The sequence below is a fragment of the Molothrus ater genome, chromosome 19 (assembly GCF_012460135.2).
Source record: "Molothrus ater isolate BHLD 08-10-18 breed brown headed cowbird chromosome 19, BPBGC_Mater_1.1, whole genome shotgun sequence".
Taxonomy (NCBI): Eukaryota; Metazoa; Chordata; class Aves; order Passeriformes; family Icteridae; genus Molothrus; species Molothrus ater.
Genome location: NC_050496.2, coordinates 6,268,098 through 6,294,735, shown reverse-complemented (window position 1 = coordinate 6,294,735; position 26,638 = coordinate 6,268,098). Strand labels below are relative to the sequence as shown.

General features: G+C 42.8%; 2 long non-coding RNA genes across 2 annotated transcripts; one reads left to right on the top strand and one right to left on the bottom strand.

Annotated features, from left to right (window-relative positions):
- Positions 1–1,980: 1,980 nt before the first annotated feature.
- LOC118693940 (uncharacterized) lies at positions 1,981–26,638 on the bottom strand. Its single transcript, XR_004981347.1, has 3 exons — positions 26,259–26,638; positions 2,797–2,912; positions 1,981–2,682 (listed from the first exon to the last, which is right to left on the bottom strand). It is a non-coding gene; the product is annotated as an uncharacterized LOC118693940 (long non-coding RNA).
- Positions 9,508–19,778, top strand: LOC118693939 (uncharacterized). The gene is made up of 4 exons (XR_004981345.1): positions 9,508–9,940; positions 12,368–12,593; positions 15,155–15,390; positions 18,915–19,778. It is a non-coding gene; the product is annotated as an uncharacterized LOC118693939 (long non-coding RNA).

Below are 26,638 nucleotides of genomic sequence, written 5' to 3'. Positions count from 1 at the left end.
AGTTTTCATCCCCTGATATTGTTGTCTTTCCAAGTAATACTCCATTTTCTCTGGTTTTGCACTCTCCCAGTGTGTCCCTCATGGTTGCTGCTTAGCCAAGCTATACAAATTTTGCTGCTGTTAATCTTTGATCACAGGTCAGTCTTTTGAGCCATGCTCATTTTTGCTGCTGCACAGGGAAATCAGCAGGGATTAGTATTTTAATCTTCTTTCCCTGTTTAAAGAAACCCCAGGACACACATTGAATGGTTTTTCTGTCACTTGAAATTAAAATGTTTAAAAGTAAATGTATTTATATCTCTTTTTCTCAATTTTCACCTCTAGTTCCTCTCAGTCATTGATTTGGCTGCTCTTCTGCCTTAGAAATGGTGCTTTTTGGAACAAATTGAACTTCTGTTTGACTTCTTATCATGAATAATGTTGTTATGTCATGAGCTATATGGTTTAGTCTCACCCATGTTCATTCTGCAGAATTAACCTGAACTGATTATAAGCCAAACCCTCTGGGTTGTCCATTTTCACCAGATATGAGATTTGGGAGGATGCATAGCAAGACAAAGACAAAAAGATTAATGCTAAATACCAGTGATATTTAGCATCATTTTTGTCAACTGGTCCCTCTTTGATTGTGTTTTCTGCTTGCTCACAACGTGTTTGGTTGCTGTTATTTTCCATAAAGGTGGTTCTCCTTGTTCTTAATCCCCATGGTTGCTGAACTCAACTCCTGCTCCCTTCATGTCCAATTCAGATAACGAGAAATAGGTGTAATGGGTATTTCTTGTTCTTAAGACCTATTGAGGGCCATACTTAAAGAGTTTAAAGCACTACATGATTTTTATGTGTAGAGGGACTTTAGCCCTCTAGGATCACAGGGCAAATTAAATTCAGGCTCTGTCAGATCCCAGGAAAGAAACAAGCTGGAGAATTGAGCCCTCTCCTCTGACAATGGATTCCAGAGCCAACCTGTACCTGACCATTAATGGATGATCACCAGGGAAGCTGCTGCTGCAGAACACAGGGAGAAGCTGATATCCAATTAGCATGAATCCAAAATACAAAACGGCTTCTCTCTGACAAAATCACACTAGGCTTGCAAGCTAAGTCTGGTCTCGCTGAAGTAATTTGAAAAACTCTTAGTGTTGGCATGGTTCTCACTGTCAGCCCTCCCAAGCATCTTAGCAGTTACCTACACCTTCCCTATCTTGCTCTAGGGCTATTTTAGCCAGGCCTGTCAGTGGAACTGAATTGTTCCATTATGCGGTGGCTTTGCTATGTGAAAAACTGCTCAGGAGGGACCACTCTCTAAAACAGAGGAGAGTAATTCAGTCTCTAGGGCCAATTCAGTCATTGATTTTTATTTATTTATGATTTTATTTTATATTTTCCTGAGGCAGCTGATACAGAGAGCAATTAGAGTGATGATTTTTCTGTGCTGTGGATCTCGATTGACTGTGCTGTGGAGGGACCTGCGCCTATTTCACACCAAACCCCACTGCATGGCAGTGCTTTCCAGGTGTTACAGAACTGAGACAGATTTGACCCTAGAGATGAAAATTTGAATTGTAATGTCCCACCCTGGATATTCTTCCATCAGAGAGAAGACAGTAAAGCACGGTGCTTGTGGGATGATTTAGAAGACAAAAGCACTGCAACCACTCATTTTAAATCAGAGCAATTGGACTATGCACAGCCAAGCCAACTGGTTTTGGAGCAGGTTAGATGAGTTCCAACCTCCTCTTCAAGTATTTAAGGGAAGTCCTTAGCAAGAACCTGCTTTGTTGCACTTCTTAAAAGAACAAGTTACCTGAGGAGGAACTTGCTGTGTCCCTTCCCCATTTTTCCACACAGATACCCAAGTTGCTGCTGTCCTGTGTCCCACAAACAGACACATTTCTGCAGGAATGATCCCTGAATTTAATCTAAAAGCCTCTGAGAGCCTTCTAAATAATTTCAGCATGAGCTATCCTTAGGAAGTTAAAATCAAAGGCACAAGGAAGAGCATATTTAATAAGATGGAAATGACAAAATGAGAACCACATTGAAGGATTTGGGACTTTTCTCCCTGTATGGATTCCAAAAGGGATCATGAGTTTGCAGTGCTCTGGCAAGCAGAAAGATGCTGTGCATTCAGCACAGGCAGCAATTACATCTCCTCTTTCTAAATTATGTTATCAGGAAACATCTATATTATTTGTATGGGTCTAGATTATGCTCTGAGAATAGAATGTTCCCTGCATAAAGAGCACGGCTGGAGTAAATCAATGAGGATGCACTCAGAAACATCAATTAAAGGTAATACAAGTCTTTAGTGTGCCATCAGGGAGGGAGTAGAGTTTGAAAATCTGATCTTCCCAACCCTGCCTTCCTCTCTAGGAAAGCAGAACTACTCAGAAATTCATAAGGTTTAAAAATAAAATACTTGTCTCCTCTCATCCTCATCTTTACTCAGGTTTTTACTCAGTGCTGGTTCCCAGCATAGCAGATGAGTAATGTTTTTCTTCAGATCTCAAAGTTCTGCTGGGTTAAGGAGTTATCTTTCTCCAAGTGTCACAAGTTGAGTACCTTGGGTTTGAGGTACATGCTTTGGGACACCAGAAATCTGATTGCTTGAGGTGCCGAGAGCCCATCAGTGATCCAGTGGAAGTCAAGAAAATCAGATTCCAAGGTTCTTCAGTGCACCACCTAGAAATTCAGATTTTCAAAGTTAACAGTGATGTCTGAATACAAAATAACAGCAAATCTCTGATAGAGGTGGGAACAAAATCTATACCATTTTACCTGTCAAGTGTGTAATACCTGGAGCTCATCTGCAGAGGGGTGAGTAATTGGGCCACCTTTGGACATCATTAGTAAGGGACATGTCCATAAACATGTCCTTTGTCATCATGTTCTCTGCTGGTCCCAGATATTTCCTGTTATTGAGGCAAATGAGAAATTAATGTGAATTTTCCTTCAGCCTGTTAATTCTGCATCCCCTTTGCAGATATTAATTCAAATGCAAAATCTGAGCCTGAGTTTGAGCCTCCCCTGTTCTCCACACGGTTCATGCAGAGGGTTCCTGCTCAGGCACATTTGTTACCTATGTGACACTCATCCATCATCAGGATTGCAATTGTGAGGGGTGGAAAATTTTCTTCTCACTACTCGGAAGGAAAAAGGACCTTGCAAAGAATTTATAAGCTTCTTCAGCTAAGTTAATTATTCAGGAAAGGGTATTTTTCACTGCAAGGAACATAGGCAAGCAGATTCTAATCATAACTCAAATGCCAAACGATTTAAGCACCTTTGGTTTTAGTGGCTTATTTGATTAATATTAAGGTGGTGGATCAGGGGGGTTTAGTGATTTGGGTCTTTTTTTTTTCCTTTAATGCTTTTTCCTGTTGGGCAGAAAGCTGCTCCCTTTTCGTCACAGCCTGGATAATGAACTGCAGTGTACAAAGCCAGTCATACAATACGCAGCAGTGGCAGCGCGGAGCAAGAATCTTTGGGAAGAGTTTCCATAGAAACATTGACGTCCTCCTGGTGAACAGGACACTGAGTTCCTTCAATGGGAGGTATGGGGTTTTAAAGGAGCAGTGAGATGGCGGGAAGCCAAGCCAGCAGAGCTATGACTCTGCATCTCCCAGCAGAATAGGGGGTTGGAGCTGGTGGGAGGGAAAGAAAAAAAATTACCCAATTACCCTCACATTATCAAAATGTCAGATTTGATGGTTGCTGCTCGAACCGTACCGTACAGAGCCTGGTAAATAATTAAACATCTGACCACAATGTATGTGAGACCTGGCAGCCAAAAATCATACTCAAGGCTGTGAACTAGTAGCTTCTAAAAAATCTCATCAGATTTTGCCACAGACTTCATCCCCAGAAACCTTAAATTCAACACAAATCGGCATGATGCAGGCACAAACCTCCCAGGGACGAACAAGGTTGCACTCAGCAATGTGCACCCTCCCCTTCCCTGCTTGTCCTGGAATGAGACAAGTGCTTTGCTAATGTTCCAGCTCTGTGTTTTAAATAGCCCTGTGTCTACCCAGCTAAATAGTGGCAGAGAAACCCTGTCTGGAAGAAGGCTGTTTCTAGAAGGAAAACAGTCAGAGGAAATGTTTTTTGCCAGAAACGTTGGAAATCATACAAAACAAAAAGGCAGCATGTGAAAGAATTCGCTGCTGAGCGCTCCCCAGTGTTTTTGTTCAGGCTCACAAAATGCTTCTTTTCAGAGCAATTACCAGATAAGACCAATGAAGGTGACAGTCCCTTCCCAGAAAGAGTGTGACCTACCCCACGGCCCATCTGATGCCAGGTATGTTGTTCAGAGCCTTCTCCTGGCCGTGGGAGTTCTGGCTCTGGAGTGAGCACAACTCAGCCTGAGAAAGTGAGCAGCCATTTGACCCAACAGGGTCGGTCTCAGCCTTCATGGTTTCCTCTGGCTCTGACTGAGCTGTATATCTCTAGCACAATTCAGATGACTCTCTGGGGTACCTGAATTTATTTCAGCATCTTACATGTGTCACTCTTCCAAACAGACTCATTAAAATGGCTTGGGCAGGGAGGGACCTTAACACTCATCCAGTTCCAACCCCCTGCCATGGGTACGGACACCTTCCATCAGATCAGGTTGCTCCAAGCCCCATCCAAGCTGGCCTGGGATACTTCCAGGGATGGGGCAGCCACAGCTTCTCTGGGCAATCCATGCCAGGACATCACAAGCCTCACTGGGAAGAATTTCTTCTTTGTACATAATTTAGGCTGCTCTCTCTGTCAGCTTTAAAAACACCAAATACCCAAACACCTTTTTGAGGTGAGCCATATGAGGTGAGGAGCCCTCATTGCATCTCTTCCTCTATTTCTCTCCAGTGCTGATATCTCAGGGGTGACTCATTGTTTACCCAGCAAACCCCTCTGGTGTGAAGTTTCCTTTGAGCAGGTGAGCTGGTGGCAAGCTATGCTCCACTGGGACAACATGGAGCAAGGAGGGAACTTTGCTCCATGCAGGAGCAGATGCTGTGGTCTTGAACCAGCCTTCTCCTCTCTGCAAGAGAGCTTCTGTTATTCAAAAGTGTCTTGCAGGTTTCTACACATCTGTTTCTTGTTCATATCCCTCCAGAGAGATTATCAAGAAATACGAGGCATCCACAACCCCATTACAGTTGAATGGGAGACCCAGGTACCCTGCACCTTCTGCAGTCTGCTCCAGACAGTCTTCAAAGGCCAAAGACTGCAGTGTGGCTGCTGACTTTAATCCCTGTTCTTTGCAATGCTCAGAGACTGTGGCTATTTATACTGCTCTTATTGCAAAGCTGAAAACTCTGCTGAGAGTGAAATTATTTCAAATCTATATGGGTATGATGCCACATGAAGTTCTGGTTTGTAATTTCATAGCAAAGACATCCCATTTATTAAATGGGCTCTAGGTAGGATGTTTGATACAGAATATGGCATTGATCTATTTGCAGAATGTTTGCAAGATCATAATTTTGGTTCAACCTGTTCAGCAAGATTCACTGTAGACAAAGAAAGACAGAAAAATCAGCAAGTCAGAGAATCTCAAACAAATGTCTTGCGTTCCAGGGACTTATTCAGATTGTTTCACAGGATGATGATATGAATGTCTTTGAAGGGAATAAGACGAGAGGGTAAAACAGAGATTCATCTTCCTGAGGAGTACTTAACTTTTTTCATCTCTTTGTCTCAGTGTTGACTTAACCCTGTTTTGTGGGTGCAGAAGACTTATAAGTAAAGACCCATTTAGAATGAGGGATATTTTGCTTGAGCACTTTGTCCTTATTTACAACTTAGGGGAATTTGAAATCTCATTATTCTTTCTTAACATACTTTTATAAGGTGTTCAGCTAGCATGACAATGAACTTGATTTATATATCCAGGTAACCTGGATTTGCATGCGCCAGGAAAAGATTGGAGGCAAACCAGACCCCACACCCACCATGATAAGACAGCTGAGTCAAGGTAGGTCTGGGACAATGCCCGGAACTGATCCGGAGGGGTTAGGACTGTGCCCAACCTCTGGCTGACAAACCCACAGTGCATGGGACTCATGTGCTGGCATGAATCTACTTGTGCCTACACAAAAAGAGCGCTCAGTTCTACTGAATTAGGAAGAAATCCAGATAGAGTAGGGGGATGCTCTGGTCTGACTGCAGCTGGGCCCTCTGAGCACCTCAGCATGGCATTTTTGGAAGAGTGAGCAATAACTGAAATTATCTACTTGACTGGTATTAAACCAGTGCACTACAGCAGTCCTGAATTTCTCTAAAACAAATCTTATTACAGCACTTCCTTTGCCAGAGGTGCTCCCTCCCCTCCCCTCCCCTTCCCCTCCCCTGATACACAGAGCTCAGTGCTGTGCTGAGGGGTTTTTTTTAGGTGAGCCACAGGCACTGCCCCGGCCGAATTGTTCTTACTCCTGATGTACAAACCATCTTTCAAAGACACTTAATGAAGTTGCACTTAAGTCTTATGAAACCTGATGGCCCCTGATGACCCCTTTGGTGCAGTGCTAAACTGGTGGGCAAACTCCTCAACGGAAATGAATTAATTCCCATTAAAGGCAGATTTATGTGCTGCTGGCAGGACCATGCACCATGCCCAAGGGTCTGCAGCAGTGCCTCGGTGATTCTGTACTAGCTCATGCTTCGTGGAGAATTCCTACAAATGTCTGTGCATGCTGCTTAAAACTTGTAGACAGGCAGTTCCCTTTTAATATGTTGCAATCAAGAGCTGCCAAAGATATGTAGATGTTTATATTCAGGCATTTCTGTTCAGAGGAAGCATCAGTGCCCTGCTCACTGGCTGAATGGGGGAAGTCTCCCTCTGCACCTGAGCCTAGTCCCTTTGGGTGGATCTTCAGGAAAACTGCAAGAAGAACCACAGCCAGCAAACTCTTTGCAAATCTTCTACCCAGACGCACTGCTGGTCCTGGACTACAGCCCATGCCAACAGCAGGAAAATTTTATTTCCTGTGATACATCACTTGAGCTTTCCTTCCAGCAGATCCCACTTCTTTTTCACATCAGCTCCTCTGCTGAATCTAGGACAGAGGAGATACTCAATCCTGTCTTCTGGGCTCTCCTTCATCAGATTTACAACGTTTTTGTGCTCCAACAGTAATCACAAGCTGCTCGCATTAAATGCCACACTATTGGAAACTCTTTCCAAAGCGCTCCGAGTCTTTGATCATTCCTTATAATAGCAGAAAAAAAGTATTTCTTTCAATAATGAAAAATGAATTCCCACTTTATCCTTCAAAGTGGCAGTGGATTTCTGTGCCTTACATGTTATACAAGCCCATTGCAGTGGCCATTTTGAACAACTAAATTTCCTATAAACAGCTGAAATTTCCAAGGTGAGGATCCTATTGTTACAAAGACAGCCTTGGAGATTGAGAGCATGTGCTGAAGATCAGCAAAAAGGAAGAACGGATTTTTTTAAATATGGGAATTTGATACCAAAAATTAAGCATGGCCATAACAATTACAGCCATCTAGTGGGCAATTTTTAAAAAATTTAAATAACATTGCTATTCAATTTCAGTAGTAAAATACTTGTAAATGAAAGAGGTGTAGCATATAACCTGGGGAGAAGCTTTCACTGTTTTGTTGTTGTTGTTTTTTTAACTTATTCTTCAGGAATACAGAAAATCTCAAATATTTTCCTTCTTGCATTGTAGTCTACAAATATTAGGAAAATAAGATCTCATTTGGTGCTACTGTTTTAATGAGGGACTTGCTGAGAGCATCCAACAAAGTGTGCTATTGTTCACACTCCAGCTGAAGGGACAGGACTGAATTTTTTAACCGAGATTTTCTTTCTCCAACTGGTTCATTAAACTTTAAAGTTAGATATATGACAACACAAGCTTTAAGTTAAGAAGTTGGCAACAGATCAACAGGCTTCACAAAGTGATTAAGGATCTCTTTCTGCAGATTTTTTTCTTTTGGCTCTTGATGTCATCCATCATTTCAGGAGCTTCTCGGGTTTCACGGGGTATTTCATGTTGATAGGATCTCTAGTCAATTTCTACTGAAAAAAACAAATTGGAGAGTAAGCATTTCATCTGAATCTTTGCATATCAAAAGGAAGGAAAAGTACATTCATTCGTCTTTTATATGGATCATAGAGCTGAAACACTGAACTTCAGTTCTGAATTCCAAAAACTCCAAAGCATTTTGATTTAGCCCATAATAAAATCTGCACTGTGATTTCATAACAATACTTTCTAATCCACCTCCAAGAAGGGATAAGATACTCCGTGAGAGGGTTTGCTCTGTTAGAATTTTTTTTTGGCTTTTATTTTCTTCAAGCTTAGTAATCTGTATTCAAGATTTTAAATACATATTTACAGAACAAACAAACCTTCTCAGAATAATTTCCTCAGGCTTTTGATCGCATGCCTCAGAGTGGAAGAACAGGCTATAGGATCTCTTAACTCTGTGACAAGAAATAACTGGCTGTGAATTTTGGAAATCCTCTCTGGCATGTGTTCAAGCTGGTATTAATGCAAACCACCCCATGCCAATCTCCTGACTCACCCCAAATGGCAGTTCCTGACACTCATCCCATTGCTGGCCTTCCCTAGGAAGAAAACAAAGCAGCTCCTCCCTTCCTTCCTGAAACCTCACATGCTCCAACGGCTGCCGGACAGGGGCATCTTCTGTGTTTTCAAGTGTTTAACTGGGGGAGTGAGGCTGTGCCAGTGGATCTTGAAAAGTTGTTTGCAGCATTAAAATTGGTCTCAGATCTCCAGTCCATGGGCACAGTGTTCTTCAGCCAGTCCTGGTGGTTTCATGTTCGAAGCATGAAAACCTCTTTGCAGCAAGTATGTAAAATTCTTCTGACTCTGATGCAAATCTCTTTGAAGACAGATATATGTCAATTATAGCATCATGTTGCTTCTAAATTTTATATATATTTATAGGACTCGATGGTCTTTTCCAACTCAAGATACTCTATGATTCTATGGTATTCATTTATTTATATATTATTTACGTAGTGTATAAATGTCCAAGTAACCACTATCCAGATGCAGGCAACAGTTGCAAACGAAAATGCTGTTTAAATACCACAGTCCTGCAGAATGTTGTGTGTTTTTGAGGAAATCTCATCCCACATTTGCTTGTGCCAGTTCCAGGAGGTTTTTTATTCCTTGTCCTTCAGGCGAGATGTGAGGAGTGAAGGGCAGAGGCTATGCTGCTCTAACTATGAATTTCTTGACCTCTGACAATTTTAGTTTTTTTAATCACAGCCTTTTCTAAGAACAGACTGTGCAGTACAACTTGCCATATAAAATCCTGGATAGATATGGAGCTGGATTTGTGATGCAGTTACTGGTATTTCATTAACCTTTATCTTGACAAGTGGAAATAACATGCAGTGATTCAGGGGAAATTTTTCACTTGCAGAGAAAAATGGTGCCAAAAGAAAGCAAGTGGGCTACAAATTATTAATACAAATCTCAATAGCAGGAATCAACTTCCAGCTGGAATTGGCCGCTTGTCTGTGTTTTGGATGCATCAGAGCTGTTGTGATTATGCTCTGCGGGGCATGACAAAGCCACGGCTCAAGAGCCTATGGGTGACCTCAGCCAGCCTCAGGGCCAGGGTGGCCCCCCTCCAGCCTCCCTCCTCTGTTTTTTCCCTCCCAGATGAAGACCTGGTCCTCAAGGATTGTTTGTCCTACCATGGGCTGTGGCCTTTCCATGCTGTGTTGTTTCTTCAGCCTTCTGTCTCCACTGGGCTCAGCTGCTAAAAGGCTTTTGCTCTGCAAAAAGGCTGCTTATACTCATGGTCGTGTTGATGTGGATATGCAACCACCAACTCTCCAAAACCCCAGGGAGGACCTTTTTTAGAAGGACCTGAGCAAAATACAGCCCTCCTACAACTGCAGCCTCAATGGTGGCCAGCAGACTACCCTGGACGAGAGCTGGTGAGTAATAAAGACAACTGATATTTTTCAGACTGAAAATCAGCCTGACTCACCTCTATTTTGTTTCTTTTATTGTTATTTGTATTGCTGTGATGGCAGACAGCAGATCTCAGTTATTGAGTCCAGGCTTTAATCACCATATAACGGGACAAAGTGCCTGCTGAAATGTTTCCAGACTAAATCAGTAGGAGGCAAAAAAGAAAAGGCTAAGTCACTTGCTCACTGCTGCCCTATAATTCAGGGCTGCCCTACTCCTCATTAAGCACCTTCACTCACTGATGTTGGCATTTTTCCTGCTAGTTTTGCCTCGCTCTAAGCCGAGGTTTATAGATAGTCAATACCATTTGTTTTCCAAATAAAAGATCCACCTGGCACATATATTTCAAGACCTGTCGTGCTGCAGGGGGAGCACTTGCTACCGGCAGAGGCTGCTCAGATCCGAAGCTTTTTATTGAGATACTGATCCGAGGCATCAGAAGAACAAAACATGCAGTGGTGCCTCAATGCCACTCGCTCTGGCTGTGCCATCCTCCAATGAGCAGCACAGTCCTGTGCCATCAGTTCCTCTGTTAGATGAAGTCAGGATCTATTCCTGGGCAGGGATGCCATGGAAAATGTCTCTCTGGAGCTGGTATCTTCCAGGGACAATGTCTCCCTCAAGCCAATGTCTAGCACAGGATAAGCTTCTTACTGCTTGAAATACACATCAGCCTCTCAAGGCCTTTGTAACACTGTGGGTGCTGCTGATGCTGGAAGCAGTTGTACCCACCTCTGCACCCACCAAACAGAAGAGATCCCACAGAGTTCAACAAAATATCAGGGCCTGGATCCATGCATCAACTGAAGCAGAATAATTCCCAGATCCAGAGAGAAAAGCACAAACAAAGAGAACCTAGAAGTCAAAGAGACAAAAGCTGTCTGGGAGACCAACACAGAAAAGCTCTGCCCAAGGTTGGAGGTTTAATGAGAGCTGAGTAGGATGGGACTTGGCATAGACAGAAGCTGTTAGGAACAGTAGTGAAGGACAGAATATGCAAATAGTGAGAGGGGAGAACAGCTGAAAGAGGAGGCTGGGAGGAAAGCAGGTAAAGGGGTGTAAATTTTGGCTTGTGTGTACCAGTACAACCGCTACAACGCTGCAAGATGTGGTCTAGCATGGCAAAAACCAGACAGTTCCAGAGGATCCCTGCAGGAAGCAAAGCTGCTCAGCTGCTCTAGGGGGACAGAAGTGGTGCTGACACTGAGAACAGGCACTCCTGCTCTCCTGCTGCTCCAAGGCTTTATCCTGGCCCAAGAGTTGGAGGCAGTTCCTCTGGCTTTCTTTTGGAGGGGTTTGGTGGGAGTTTTGTTTGTTTGTTTGTTTTGATTTTTCTTTTTATTATTGTTGTTGCTTTGAGGAGGTTTTGGTGGTTTTTATTGTCTTTTTTTAAAAGGCAGATTCTAGATGGGTTCTGCAGTGGCAGCTCTAACACCTGCCCCAGGTTGTCTGGGCTCTCCAAGCACCCCAGTGCTTGCTGAGAATGACCCTAGAACTGAACTAAGCCTGTGCCAAGTGCCACCTCTGTGACAGTGGCTTGGGCTCACCATGACAGCAGTGTTAGTGAATCTCTGCTGGTTTGACCCACCATGATCAGGGTATCCCAGGCTAGCATCACCACCCAGGACCAGCCTTCACCACCCACCAGCAGCACAGCAGGTGGGCAGAGGGGTGAGGGTTTGTTTGCACTGATCTCAGCTCACATCTTGGCTTGGGAAGACATGCTTGGCATTCTGGTCAGCGATGACTGATTCTTGAAGTAAATAATCAACCATTCTGGAGGGCTGTGCCTATGTATTAGGAGAATTATTACTTTCTTCCAGCCTCAGCTATGTTAAAATGCATTGCTTCTCTTTATGAGAAATTCTTATCTCCATCTGTCAGTCATCTTGTCTCAGTGGGAAAGAAATCCCCAAGCCCTGTCATATCAGAAAATGAGAAAATTATCAATATCTAGAGTGTATATGAAAAATAGGAGTTCTTTCTCCATTTGGGAGAATGAATCTTGATTGCAATGTCTTATAAATGTTAGTGGCTTCTCAGACTTTCAAAAATGTTATAATACTGAGGTACCAAAATACTTTGCCTTGGAGTTCTCCATATTAAAAACATTGTCTTGCCCTCTGCAGCCATCTCCAAGTCTCTCAGAGATGAGTGGTCCTATACATTGCCTTATGCATTCAGGAAGCAGAGGCAGGATTAGTACATTCATGCAAACACAACAGGCTCTGATGATTGCCTATGTATCAAGAGTCAGGATCCAGATCTGGTGCCTAAGATCAGCTTAATAAATACTATCAATTTCTGCCAAGCATAGGAATACAAAAAATATGTCAATAGCTGTAGCTTTGAATAGGAATACTTGAGTAAAGGAAATCTCTCTTCTTCAGATTTCCAATGGCCTCATTATGCTGTGCTGGGGAGAGAGAAGGGAGCACAGAGGAGACAGCTCCAAGTGCTACAGCTGGGCTATGAGGGGGTCCCATTTGTCTCAGAGAGGATACCCCACCCCTCTGAATCACAGAGGTGTCTGAGCCGGTCTGGGGTCCTTCTTCCCCTGAAGAGCAGCCACTGACAACATCTGCTGCCCCTCCAGGGGGGAAGGTGGGTGTTCAGGTGAGTGGGCTCAGCCTCCCATCCTCCTCTCCTAGAGCCACACATGCATCCCTGTGCTGCCCAGGGTCTTGTGCTGTTGTTGCCGCCTTCAAAAAGTTTATTTTGGCATCAGCTCCCCATGGGAAACCTGCGAACAGCTCCTTCTCCCTCAGGCTGTGTGACACCAGCAGAGCCCCAGCTCCTGTGGCTGCACACAGGTCTGTCCCACTGCTTTGGTCTGTCACTCATGAACATGTGCCTTCACATGCTCCAGGGCAGCCTGAAGCAACCAAGGCTGCCACACGCCACCATATCCCCAGGCATGCAGAAGAGTAGTTTAATTCAGATCCAGGCTTTATTAAGGCTACCTGGAACCACAGGTTTGAGTCCTGGCTCCATTGAAGCTGGCTGAGGGCTCAAGTGGAAGGATGTGGCAGAATTCGCTACTTCTTCACGCACTCCTGTGATAGGACTCACAATTACATCTGAATCTGTTCTACTATTTTCCTTTTCAAATATCTGTCCCTTTTGCTTTTATGAGTCATCAACTGTTTTATTTCCCTAGCAGATTAGACTGTTCTTCTCACTGTAGCTTTGGGCTTTTGCAGCTGAATGGGACCCAGGAGACCTGAGCATGGAGCATCGGGATTGAAGACACAGTAGAACACAAAAAGGGCAGCTGGTGCTCAGCAGACACCACAAGTCACTTAAAATGTCTTTTGTTTTTTAGCTATTGTTTGGTTAAATGGGGTACCTGCAGCTTGAACAATAGGCAGAAGCAGGGTATTGCACTGATGGGCTGTTACGGAGTGCAAGGTGAGGTTTCAGTATGGGAAGCCAGAGGTAGTACATTTGCCTAGGCAAGTCCTTCCAGGCAGTCCATTAGCTGAGCTCCCAAGGAGCCACACAAATGTTTATTGCATTTCTTTGAGTCCACACTAGGGAAGTTTATTTAAACGATTTGGTGCAGGGAAAAATGGATGTTGGCAGGGCTTTATGTTCCAGCCAGAAGGAGATGAAGCTGTGGGAGTGTTGCTCCCAGAGAGAGGTCCAGGCCACCCACACTGGGCTCTTCTTCTTCCTGCATCAAGGTGTGCTGAGCCCTGAGGAGAGGTTTCCAATCCTTCTTTGAGTCAGATAGGTTATTTCTGGGATGCTCAAACTGGATGCAAGTGTCCCACTGCCCAGCTCACAGATCAATGTCCCCATAATCTGGGGACCCCTGTTCCACCCCATCTGGGCATTGTGTTGTGCTCCTTCTGCTCTTCAGAGAGCAGAGGACAAGAAACAGAATGCTTTCAGACACTTTAGCAACTGCTTTCTCAAAGCTTGTGGTGCTGCTCCAAAGGGAGTTAGTTACTCTTTGCATGCACCGGTCCAGAACTTTTTGGATGCATCAAGTGAATGAAATGTAATTTCCTTCCTTTTTTCCCCATTAAGTTCCTCTGTTCTGAAGCTAAATTGAGTTTTCGGATCTAATTGTCCTTCCCTTTCCAAACAAATAGAATGCTTTGAAAAACTGCCTGTACTTTTATACACCCAACATCTGGTTTTGGTAAAAATTCTGTAACTTTTTTAATACTACTTGCAGTCTAGTGGGAAGGGAGGGTGATATTTAGTAGATAATTTTTGCCCTCATTTTTTAAGGAAAAACCCCTATCCATTAATTCTGCTGCTGAAAATTGAGAAAGCAGTTGGGCTGAACTTTTAAGTGAACAAACACTTATGAATCTATTTACACCTGCCCTGAAGCAGACTGCCATAGGTGGAAATGCTGTAATTATTCCCTCTCCCTGATTTCCACTGTCCTACAAAGATCTCCTGGAGCAGCTTGTTAACAAGTTACTGCTGCACATGGTGAAATAAGAATCAAGTCCTTATTAACAACCAAACCAAACTGACAAAAAATTACTAAAATTGGCAGTAGCAAAAGTGAGACGAGCTGCTTTGAGTCAGTTTTTGCTTCTTAGTCCCATCTATTAAGGGAAGGCTGAGAATTACAAATGACAAATGTGGCTGGCAGTTGAGCGGGGACAGGGACCTGAGAGGGAGTGATAGGGAGATGCAACAGCAGTTTTTCTTCTGTTCCTTTTTCCATCACTGCATGTTTCCAAATTTATTCCTCTCCCTAAAGAGTCCCTCTCCTTTGTTATCTTCCTACTCATCTCCCACCTCCTTCTCCCTTGGTTTATTTCTCAGAGCAGATGATCTCCTCTGCTCACCATCCAGGTTAACTCTAGTTTCAGTATCAAAGATCATTTAGGCTGAAAATAGCTTTTATTGGGCCCATGTTAAAACCCAGAAGTGTCTGGTCACCAGATATCCAGCTGCTCCTCAGCTGGGGTTATCCATGTGCCGGTACTCCCAGTTCCATGGTCTCAAGCCATTGTGGTTCATCACAACTCAGGAGGGTTGTGAACTCAGTTACAGCTGATTTTGCATCACATGAGAGGAGCTGAAGAAGCAGGGGGAAAAAATCATTAATACAGACAGCCTGTCCTTTAGAGATATTTTTGTTTTTATGGCAAGCTTTTTGGGTTTTTTGAAGTGACATTAAACTGTTACTGCTTTATGTTCATTAGGAAATGGCCAGTGGTGATGTTTACTGTTGCCTTCTGGGGTATAGGGTCCAAATGACTCAGTTATGAAAATAAGCCTTACACTGTTCAGAAGTACGAAATGTGGCTCTTCAGTTCCAAGCACGAAGTAATGATGATTCTGGAGCAAGAGTGCTACAAATTCCAGTGCTGTGAACTTCTGCCTCCCCTGCGGAACAAGGGAACAGAATCCTGAGCTGGAACTGCCTGGATGGAGTCAGGTGTGCGCTGTGTCTTAGTGATGCACTAAATGTCCAAGAGCATCTTTACTGTGGAAAGATATTTTGACAAATCATCTTTACTGTCCCACATCCCGGCTAGATGGTGACACTGGTGGGGGCAACAGTTCCCCTCTCTTGGGCTCTGCAGAATCCCAGCTACCAGTGGAGGCACAACGCAGAACAAAAGGGGCCACAGCACAGGCCTGGAGGGCACTGGGTTACTTTATTTGATGGTAAACTCCCTGAGTCCCGGGGTCCCAGGCAACGGACTGGGGGCAAATCACAGCTTATAAAGGGGAGCAGGTCTCAAGGGAGGATACAATGTTCAGCTAATCAGGAGAACTGGGGGTGGAACACAAGGCAGGGAATACAAGGAAGGAAAACTGCTTGGGATAGGAGGGGTTAACAACTGGATGTGGGGGGGAAGGGGTTTGAAACTTGGCAGGGAAGTAGCTAAGTAACAACAGATAAGACACCTGACTCAATTGAATAACAAACGAAGGTCTGTGTCCCTCTAAAACCGGGGGAGAAAAAAACCCAAAAGGACTACCAAAGCAGAAATCAAACAATAAAGCTGCAAAATAAAAACATACTGCAACATTTACTTTGTGCAACCTGCTCTGGGTAAGCCAACCTCAACCATTCCATGATCCTGTGATGATATTAGGAAAAATTTCTTCACCTAAAGGGCCACCAAGAATTGGAACAGGCTGCCCAGGGCAGTAGTGGAGTCACCACCCCTAGAGGTATCTAAAAGACTTGCAGGTGTGGCATTTGGGGACATGGTTTAGTGGAGGGCTTGGCAGTGCTGGGTTACAGCTCGACTTGATCTTACAGATCTTTTCCATTCTAAAGGATCCTGGGATAAGATTCTGCATCCATGACAGACTGGTGGGGGGAGGGAACAGACAACTAGCAGTGGGGAGGGTTACAATGAATCCCTAAGATGAGAGTCATAGTAGAGATTTCAAAATCTTCACTTCGTTAAAGGAGTAAATAGCCTTTCTTAGTAAATAGCAGGAAATAAAGGAGTAAATAGCAGGAGATGCAAAGCAGGTACGAATTCAGTGCCATTGTATAGCAATATCCTTTGGAAGATTTGCCAGATGGCTCACAGCAAGACTTTTAGACTGATTTTTTTCCCAGCCAGCCATATCATCATCCATCAGACAGTCACTTTCGATTGACATTGCAGAGCATGGCTGTCTCCTTTCTGCCTTGCTTTTGTTTATTTCTAGCAGACTTACTTATATCTGGAACTGATATAAGTGGCATGATTTCTTTGTTTCATTAAAAGATTCCTTGATCTAAACTTTAAAGGATTTGTTTTCAGAGAGATCAAAGTCAACCCAATGTCTGGCACGCCTAAAGTTTTCTCACATCCCAGTCTTCAAGTAAACCTGGAAAAGACATTTTGTGGCAGAGTAGTAAACTATGGTGACTAGGTTAAAGTGGAGCTGGCCATGCATTCTTGGGTACTAACACATGCCTATCATCCAGGCTTCTTAATTATTTCCAAGAGGCAAAACAATGTTGACAGAGCTTGCATTATCAGACGCAAGTCAAGGTAAAACCCAGTGCCAACAGCAAGCATGGAAAATTAGATCCCATTGCCCAGCAACTCACAGTCAAGCAAGTAAAATATGATTTGCACAGCTGAGCAGAGGCATTGTCAGGGCGCTAACCTAGGAGCCACACACTCCTAAACCCCATCTGTCATGACCTGTTCCTTACTCCTGGGAAAAATTCATGTAGATGGCACCCTAAAAGAGGCTATTAATTCTGGGTACCTTGTTTATTAATTTTGGGATGTGAATCTTTACGTCCCCTGATTTCTAAACACACAGTGGTATTCTGTGACTAGGACAGAGCTGTCTCATTCCTTCCTGTTGCTGTGGAAGGCATTTTTTCCCAGCTTAGTTCAATTATTCCAGGAATCAGCAGGTCTCAGCACACACCCAAGCCTCTCTGCCTGTTACCTGCCAGTGCCATGGAAAGGATGGGGTGTTTGCGGGCACTTTGAAGGAGCAAAGCTGAACAGAATTGCTGAGTGTTATTGTGGAGGGTTGGAATACATCCTGGATATGAATCATCTTGCTCTTTCTGACCTACTGTCCTAATTGAAACTCATTTATTCCTCAGATGCTCATCACTGCCTGAGTCGTATGTTCTCATAATGAAGCAGCAGCCTAGAGCTGCAGGTGTTTGCCCCACTCCTTCATTACGTGACAAATTAGAGGAGATTTAGTACACAGACATGCTGAATCATGGATCATCCTCCCCAAACATGACCCCAAATTGCTGTCCTTTTGTTGTTTTCTGTGGCAGGGTCATGCCAGGACATGGCTTTCCATTGGCTATATGAATTTTACTGCTGTGCATATTCCAGTAAAATCAAAGGACTTAGAAAAGGGATTCTGTAGAAGCTTTTTTTGTCAGGGCCTTTACACTCATTAGTTATAGTTTAGAGCACAAGCTGCAGGGCAGGACCAGCAGAGTTGCTCCTGTTTGATTGTGCAGGTGTTGATGCTTCTTCAGGAACCTCCATCACTTTGTAGATCAGAGATGATAGATGTCTCAGACTCATTTTTCCAACACATTTAAGAAGCATGCTCTTCCCTGATCATCTCATATCTCTATTTATTAAAGGGAGGACTGATTGCCTGCTCCTAGACACCCATAGTAACAGTCTGCCTGGCCTCATCCCTTTGAAGAATTTCCATCCAAGGGCTTATCTTTGCTGCAGAATGAGTTGGGACTTCTGGCCAAGAGTGCTCTGCTCCCTGCTCTGCCTGCAGTCCTCCTGGCAGGGTAGCAATAAATGGCAGCTGAGTAACCCACCAGTTGTTATAGATGAAGAGGTTAAATGTTGGAGTGACTGCAGACATTGAATCCATTGCTGTCCTCAGCAAATCCCCTGATGGCTTCCCTTGAGTCTTCCCAGTGATGTTCTTCCCTGTCATCTAGGCACTTCCCTGATTCAGCCGAACTGGGGACATTAACAATTAATTGCGCCCATTTGGACGTCACTTGGGCAGGCTGCTGTCAAATATTTAGAAAGAACAATCTGGATAGGAATACTGGCCTTTCAAAACACACTTCTGGCAATAGAAGTGAGAGCTGTCAAGTGCAGCCTGGGCTGGGAGTAACAACCAACACTAACCTTTCTGGGGAAGCCATGATGCTTTTATGTATTTCACCGCTATCTTTGTTAAGGGTTCTGACAGCATTTTTTAAAATCTTAGAATCTGTTGCTTTCTTCACTTTTAGAGATTCCTTTTTTTTAATCCATTACATCTTTTAAATGTGTCTTTATTTTGAAAAAGTACAGCCTTTGTGCTGATCAGCAAGAAGAGACCAGATCCTTAACTCTGGCTGGATTCCGAGCCAGCTTTAGATCAGCTCTGAATTTTAGATCTACTCCTCCTTACCAATTTAAGATTTTTTTTTTACAATTAGTTTTATTCTTAAGGAATTGTCTCTGGAAATGCATTTCAACTAATTTTTTTTTTTTTATTCTACAGAAGGAAACTCTTGGAGAAAATATCATCCAACTCAGAAGAGAACTTTCAGGGAGCAGATCTCCTGGTGAAGGAACAATTACATTACTATCTCTCTGGAGCTGGAGATAAATGGGCTTTATCCTCTTTGAGGCAAAGCATTTATCAGACAACAAAAGTTACAATTACTGGCAAGGAACAAGGTGGGATTGTGCAGCAACAAGTGCTTCTGGAGAATCTAAGCCCGATGCATGTGCTGAAGTTACTCTTTATTTTCTGATATGAAACCAGTCCCACATATAAAGGAAACAAAGTTCAGCCTCTTCCTTACTCGGTTTTCAACAGCTGCTCAGTTGCTCAATAGTTCAGCCAGCCAGAAAGGAGATGTTCATAGATAACTGGAAACAAAACTAATTTCTGCCACTTCCATGACTGGTTTCAATCCCAGATCCTCCAGCTCAGGGCTGGCATCTTTTGCAAATCCTCAGAAGTGGGATTGCTGGTTAATAATTGCTGTAATTCATTTAGGTCATAAGCCTTCTTCTTCTCTTTCTTTTCACTGCCTGAGGGAGAGCTGAAACAGAGATGACCCAAGGCATGAGTGCTGGTTTAACTTACTGCCGCAGTCAGCTAAATCTGAGCTCTCTCCTCAATATACATGGCTCAGTTCACCTCGGGTCTCTGGCATTGCTTCTTCCAATTGCCCTTCTTATACTTAAATTTCAAAACCTGAGAATTCTTCTATATATAAGCATAATCACACTGTTATACCTCCAAATGAATATGAGACTATTTTCAGGATTTAAAAAAAAATCCATTTAATATACTAGGGTCTGTATTTTCTTGCTCATGTAAGCAGGTACTTTTAATAAAAGTCTGTTCTGAGAAGTGTCATGTGTGTATGCAGCCTTTGATTAGACTGAAAAGAAATTGTGAGAATTTATGGAAAAAGTTTTAGTGAGAAAACATCCTCAGCTATATAGCCTTAGAAACTAGAGAGTTAGAGTTGGAGCTCAGAGAATGGCTATGAATATGGAGAGCCAGGAGTTGGAATAATCTCAAGGGAGGCAACTGCACCAGCCAGGATGAAAGATGAGTTTCAGCAGAAAATTGATCAAGATAACAAAGCAGGGGGAAGATGTCTTGTGACAGCAGCTGGATTTGTAGCATCTAGCCTCAAATAGGAGCATGAAGCATAAGTTTGCTTGGAGGAGGAAAAAATCAATCAGGGAATTTCACATAGGATTGTGAGACTATAGAACACTCCAAGGCACCCTGGAACACTGCACCATTTACCCTAATCGGGGGGTGAGTCAGCACTCAATTATACTCAGGCAATTTTATATTCAGTTTTTATGCGTTGGCGACAAAGCAATTTAGATAATATGGTCACACAGCAGAATCACTTTCTTTACAAATCTGAGTTCCATTACCTACAATAAAAAGTATGTCACTCCAAGTGCTCATTTCCCAGCATGGAAGATAAACATCATGAGGGATCAAGAAGAAATCTCTTCTTCCCATTGCCAAACTCAATGTAATTGTGTGACATGGCTGTTTTATCCCTGCTTCTGAAGATCTTAGTTACAGCTACTCTTGAGACTGCACAGATCCACTGCTGTGTGCAGCAGCCGTCTGAAGTCTTTGCATTAATAATAGCACATGAGATAATGGCTCCTATTGGGTTGTGTGTTCTAGAGAAAACATTCTGTTCTAATGAAGTGGGTCATATATATGTAGGTACACGAAGGTAGCTCAGTCTATCCATCATAGGGTAAAGAGCTGTGACCTGTGAAACAGAAGAACCTCTCTGAAATTGTGTTATTGGCAAGTCCCATGAGCACTGTCCGGGGGGATTTCAAGGTGTGGCTTTATGCAGCCTTTTGATATCAGTTCAGGAAAGACATTATGCTAACACGACCTTTTGCTTAATCTTTTAAGGCACTTATTATATTAAATTGGGAATTACACCTTTAGGAATCAGAAGTTGGAGAGGAAATGAGTGATTTACTATTTGAACCGAGTGAACATTTCAATGCCAGTGACAGACTGAGTCGCCCATGTTCTTTACACGAACAGGATGCACAAACTGTGTAAAATCTGCTATGTATGTCTCAGGAGCAAACACACAGCTTGAATCTTCATTCCCTTCCATTATTCCTGTCTCTGAGACTTAATGGACTTTAATAGGAGCTGAGTAAGGACCAGATCTGTAGCACAGCAAGCTCAAAGAGAAATTTCCATTGACTTTTTTTCCCCCGTGGATAATACCCTTAAAGATTCAGGGTCAAACCTTCAACTGTCACACCCTGATATCTTTCCACTCAACTAGCTCTTCATGTCTGCACAAGTACTGGGTTCCTGTTCAGCTGAAAAGAAACACCCTTGTTGTTTTTTGTTTGTTTTTTTATAAAATACAGATAGTTTTCATGATCTTCTCATGGGGACGATTTTCAGACTGTATTTATCAAGACACAGATATTTGAACTCACTTACTTTGAAGTCACCATCACTCACACTGTCGCAGCATGACAGCACAGCACGTTAACTCAGCACTTCTCAAATCAAACTACCTTCAGACCTAGTATCAACACTTCTAACCAGTGCCTTTCCTAAAGGTGATATTCTTCCTGTCACCGGGTAGTCACTAATTAAACTCTCCAAGTCCAGGGCTCAGAATAAAACACTGTTACTGATAGAAATAGCATGAAGAAAGGCATAAGAAACCCAGTCAACAGCCACGCGCTCCAGAGAAAAGAGATTGCCTGAAAGCTTAAAATATGGATGGCTTCTTACTGAGCTGCACTGTTCTTGGTTGTTTTAAATTCTTCGGCAAGAAACAAGGGAGATCTTCTGGGGATGTTAAAATTATATTTTGTTCTGGATTTTATTGCATAAAACTGAGGCACCTTCCAATCTTGATAATAAATTGACAGTGCATGGAAACATCCTTCCTCCCCTTCTCATTCAAGGTGCGTCTACATCACTTTGTTGAAAAACTAGAAAACATTGAAGGCCTCACTGATCTTTCCTAAGTAAACAAAAAAGCATTGCTGGGAGACCCAATGGGTGCAGATTTCCTTTAGAGGACATTGTGGTTAGTCAGAAAAGGTGGTATTGGCTGGATCTTTGCATAAATAAAATTGAGTTTCCATTTCTTTCAAAAAGAGACACCTGATAGTTGTCAGATGATATATTTTTTACCCAAGCTGATGATAATCAAAACATCACCGTTTTGGTAAACAGTCACCCCTCTATTGCTCCTTCTTTCAGTTTAAATGGACTGAATGAAAGCTATTTCTTTGTACTGATGTTTTTTCCCATTTACTATATATTTTTTTCACATTTAGAATTTCTCTTGAATAAGACTGAACGGCTTTCCTGGAATTCCCTTTTCAGGAAAACAAATATTTACTTGCCTTCCTGGAAAATGCTAAGTACACAAAATTCTTAAGCAAATTCCTAGTGAGACATTTTCAAGCTACTTTCATCTATTCAAAGACTGAAAGGGCAAAAGACTGGCCCTTCATCTTCAGTGTTTATTTTTGATCCCCATGAAAGTACTGACAGTTTAAAAAGCAGCTTTCTGTCTCTTTAAAACTGTTTATGAATCATTGTTTGGAATGAGCATAGTAAAGAATTTGAAGCTGATTAACTTAGAAGTTCCATGGCTATCAGCTACAAGTCCTCACCTCATAATTTTATCTATTAACAGATACTGCACAACTAACTGACATTAAACTGGCAGGTTTCCAGCACAAAGGTGAACTCAAGTAAAAAATTATATTGAATTTTAATAAAACTTTCTTCAAAGGTCAACCTCTCTAATGTATGAAATCAATCCTCCTTCTTCAGGCCATTTATTCACAGCTATAGGAAATTCTGATGTTCATAAAATATTTCCCATTCCCTCTCCCTCTTATTATAGTTTCTCTCTACTTGTGACCATTACCTTTCAGAGCAGTTTTAGATTACTTACTCCTCATTTCACTCTTTTTTACTGGCCTTCTCAGAATCTGTACCCCATTCTGAAAATGTTGCTTATCAGGCTCCTCTTCAAGAACAGATCCTACCTTATACCATCTTCAGGCAAAACAAACAACCCATATTTTTACTTCAAGTTTCATCCTTGAAGCTGGATGAAACTTCGGGGAGAAAAAAGCCTTGGTGCAAAATCTTTATTTCTCCTGGTTTTATTTCGCCTTCATACCCAACAGCTGCTTTCTTTCTGTGTCTTGCTCAGGACTCTATCAACTTATTCTAGGTAAGCTATAATATTGGTAGCATTCCACTTAGGAGAGGGGGATGTCCTTGTGAGCTCTGAGCTCTAATCTCCTGCAGATCAGTTCCTTCTATTGATGTTTGCCCAGAAAAATGATATATTCACAGGATTAGAGACAAGCTTGGGGCTGTCCTAGAAGATGACCTGGCTGTTTTGCCTGAATTCTGCTCCTGCTTATTTTTTACTCCATTGAAACAACGTCACTTACAAGGTGATTTTGTGGTTTCTCACCTCAAAAAACCTTTGTGGTCAGAGAGCTTTTGATACTGGCCAACATCTGATATGTCCAGACCCTCTTTCTAATCAGTATTTATGGAAAAATCACTGCTGGTAAAGTGAAATGTAAGAGAATCTACATCCCATTTCAAACTCAGTGTTAAGATATCTGCTGGAGAGCAGCCAGGCCTGGTTGCTCACACTGATAGATGGTGGGGAAAAGGAACACATGTTAAAATCAGCAAATGGGTAAAATTGGGCTTGAGAGGGATGAATACAATGGGGAAAGCTTTCCAATTTTTCAAGATCAAAGCCCAGGCTCCCATGCTAAAAGGAGAAATTTGATCCCAAATAGGAAAATATTAAAAAAGAGACTGCACTCTATTCGGGAATGCATAATACAAAGCTTCATGTCCACCATCAGAACAAATCTTATATATTCTGTACAGCAACATTCATTTATCAGAGGATTCTATGAAAAGGATGGGTGGTGGGAATTCTGAGCCTGTCTTCATGCAGCTTTCAAATTCTTGTCCTTATTGACATAATTAGCAAAAATTTTCTTGGTTATATATAATTGCTTTAAACAACTTTTAAGATTAACAAACTGTATTTTGGATTTGGATGTGTCGATCAATAAAAAATACTAATTTAGATTTTTAAAGAGAGATAGTTATTATTTCAGGAATCAAACTTAAGATTTTTTAGCAGAAAAGAAGGGCTCGTCAAGTCTGTGCAGTCTCTGCAAGGTTTTGCAGTAATGTAGTTGTTTTACAATGCAGAGGTCTTAGATTTGGGGATTATTCTGCAGAGACCCAAACTGTAGAAATTGTAGTTCAGTTGTTGATGGCCAGCATGGCAGGATCTGGCTATGAACAGAGCATTAGATCAAACCCTTCTTATTTAATACAGATTAAGAAAGTCTTCTTACTTCTAATCTCACTCCTGCCTCCTGCCTTGCTCTGAAATACTTGTGTAGATTTGCTCTCCTGTGAAGAAGACTTGTCAATGTCTGTCAGGAGAGATGAGACTATATAGTCTTTCTTTTCTTTTAACATTAATCTTCCAGCTGAATAGAACTGGTAACATGAGTAAAATTTTGCTGCTGGAGTTATTTTGTATTGATTGCATTTTTAAAGATTTTTCTATCAGGGAGGCAGATATTTTGTTATTGCCATTAATCAAAAGGGCTGAAAAACACTGCAGGCCCTACTCTGACCCTTATGGATCAAAAAGCCAGTAGAGGTTTTAAGAATAAAAATGACCCTGGATTAAACTCTGGCTTTAGGTGTTAATAACTTAACACTACTACCGTTTGGCCACCTACCTCTGACATGCCATATGTGGACCACACTGTGATCACTGCAGTTTAAAAGCTATTTTTCAGACAAAAAGGATAAACTGAACCTTTCAGTGGAACACTAGGAAGTGGGGTTGATACTAAAAGAAGTTATTCCTGGGCCAATGACCCATCATTAACATTTAGAATCATAGAATGGTTTGGGGTGGGAGGCACCTAAAAATTGGTCTAGTTGCATTTAACAGCAGATTTTTCTCCAGCATGGACTGCATGAGAAGCTTCCTTTACATAAGCCCCAGAAATGCACATCCCGATTTTTACATCTTTAAAGGATCCCATGGCTGCCTTGATTACCAACATCTTAGCTCTGTACATTTAATTCAGTTCCTAATGCTCCTCATGTAGCACTAAAGCCATTTAAAAGAAAGTCTCTGCTTTTAAAATCTGGCTTTTTTTAGCAGCTCAGCAGCAGTTACCAGACTTGTAAAGCTCCTTATAAAATCTCACCTGAAAACACTGATCTGCAGCACTGTGCAGTTTTTCCCACTTCAAAGGTAAATCTGCTGCTGCCACCCCAGAACTGAGCACAGCGAGAGCTGAACCCGTCACTGGTGGCTGATGTCACCTGTCAATGTGTGTTTGTTGTTCCATGGAGACTCCCGAGCTCTAATGTCAAAACCAAACCAACACAAAACAACCCCCTCTATTTGTCTTTTCACCTTCTCTGTTTAGGGAGTTGGTTCACTTTGTCTCTTTTTGATCAAAACAAATTCCCAGGACTCTTTCAGATTCCTGGAGATGCCACATTAGTTCCCAGTAGTCTCGCAGTTGCCAGTGATTGAAATGTTATAATCTTCACATTTTATTTTCCATTTGGGGTGCATAGTGGCAAGTGACCCAGTTTTCATTGAAAGCATGTTCAACCCTCTAGACTTAAAAATGGGTGAGAAATACACGGGAAAATTGTAAATATTTTGAGTTTTAATCAAGATTTTCAAGTTGTTTGCAATACTGCAATCCCAGTAGCATCAACATTGATACATCTGAATAAAAACTATGTTTTACAATTAATTAAGCCTTCCATCAGAAATGTTAAGCTGTGGAAAATCCTAAATATTACCCTCTTCTTTCCCTTAATATTTCAGCTTTTGGGTTACTTCCTCCCATTTTCATATATACTCTCAGCTGCAAAGGGTTAAAAGTCTTGGAATTTCTTCCGACTGGCATTTCCAAATTTCTCCGGGGGCCCATGTAGCGCTTATGCCAAAATGCTTTATTAATATACAAACAGAGCAAGAGGCGGAGAAGGAAAAAAAAAAAAAACCAAAAAAAAAGCCCTTTACAATTTGTCCTCCAGAACCGGGTTCTGCTGGCGATGTGAGGGAAACCGCCCCAGCACCAACGCTGAACACCCCTAGGGGTGTTTAAGAGCAAACCCGGAGATGTTTTAAGGAACACTGGGGTGGGTCCGCTCCGCTCCATCCCAAGCGCCCCTAGAACCCCCGACCTCGCACTAGGCCCGCCGGCACTAAGGGCCACGGACACACACTACGCACCCACCACGGCTCACCTTCGTTCCGCCAAAACGCGGCCTGGATCCGCCCCCCCGTCCCGCTGGCCAATTAGCGGCGGCCGCTCGGGCAGACAGCCAATCGCCGGGCGTTGCTATCTGTGGGGAGTATTTTTAGCCGCGGTGAAAGGGGGGGGGGGGGGGGGGGGTATTGGCGGTGATGTGAGGGGTCGTCCTGCACCCCCCGTAAGGAAGGAGCCCGCCGGGATCAACTCAGAGCTTGAGGGTGCCAGCTGTGCAAGCGGCCCCTGCCAGCCCCGCCATCGCTGCTGCCGGGGGCCCCACGGGCCACGGTGGTCATGGGAGATGTAGTTCAGCGCTCCCCCCTTTCCCTGCCCCGCGGGGCTGAGGGGCGCAAGGGCACGGTTTGACGTCGGCAG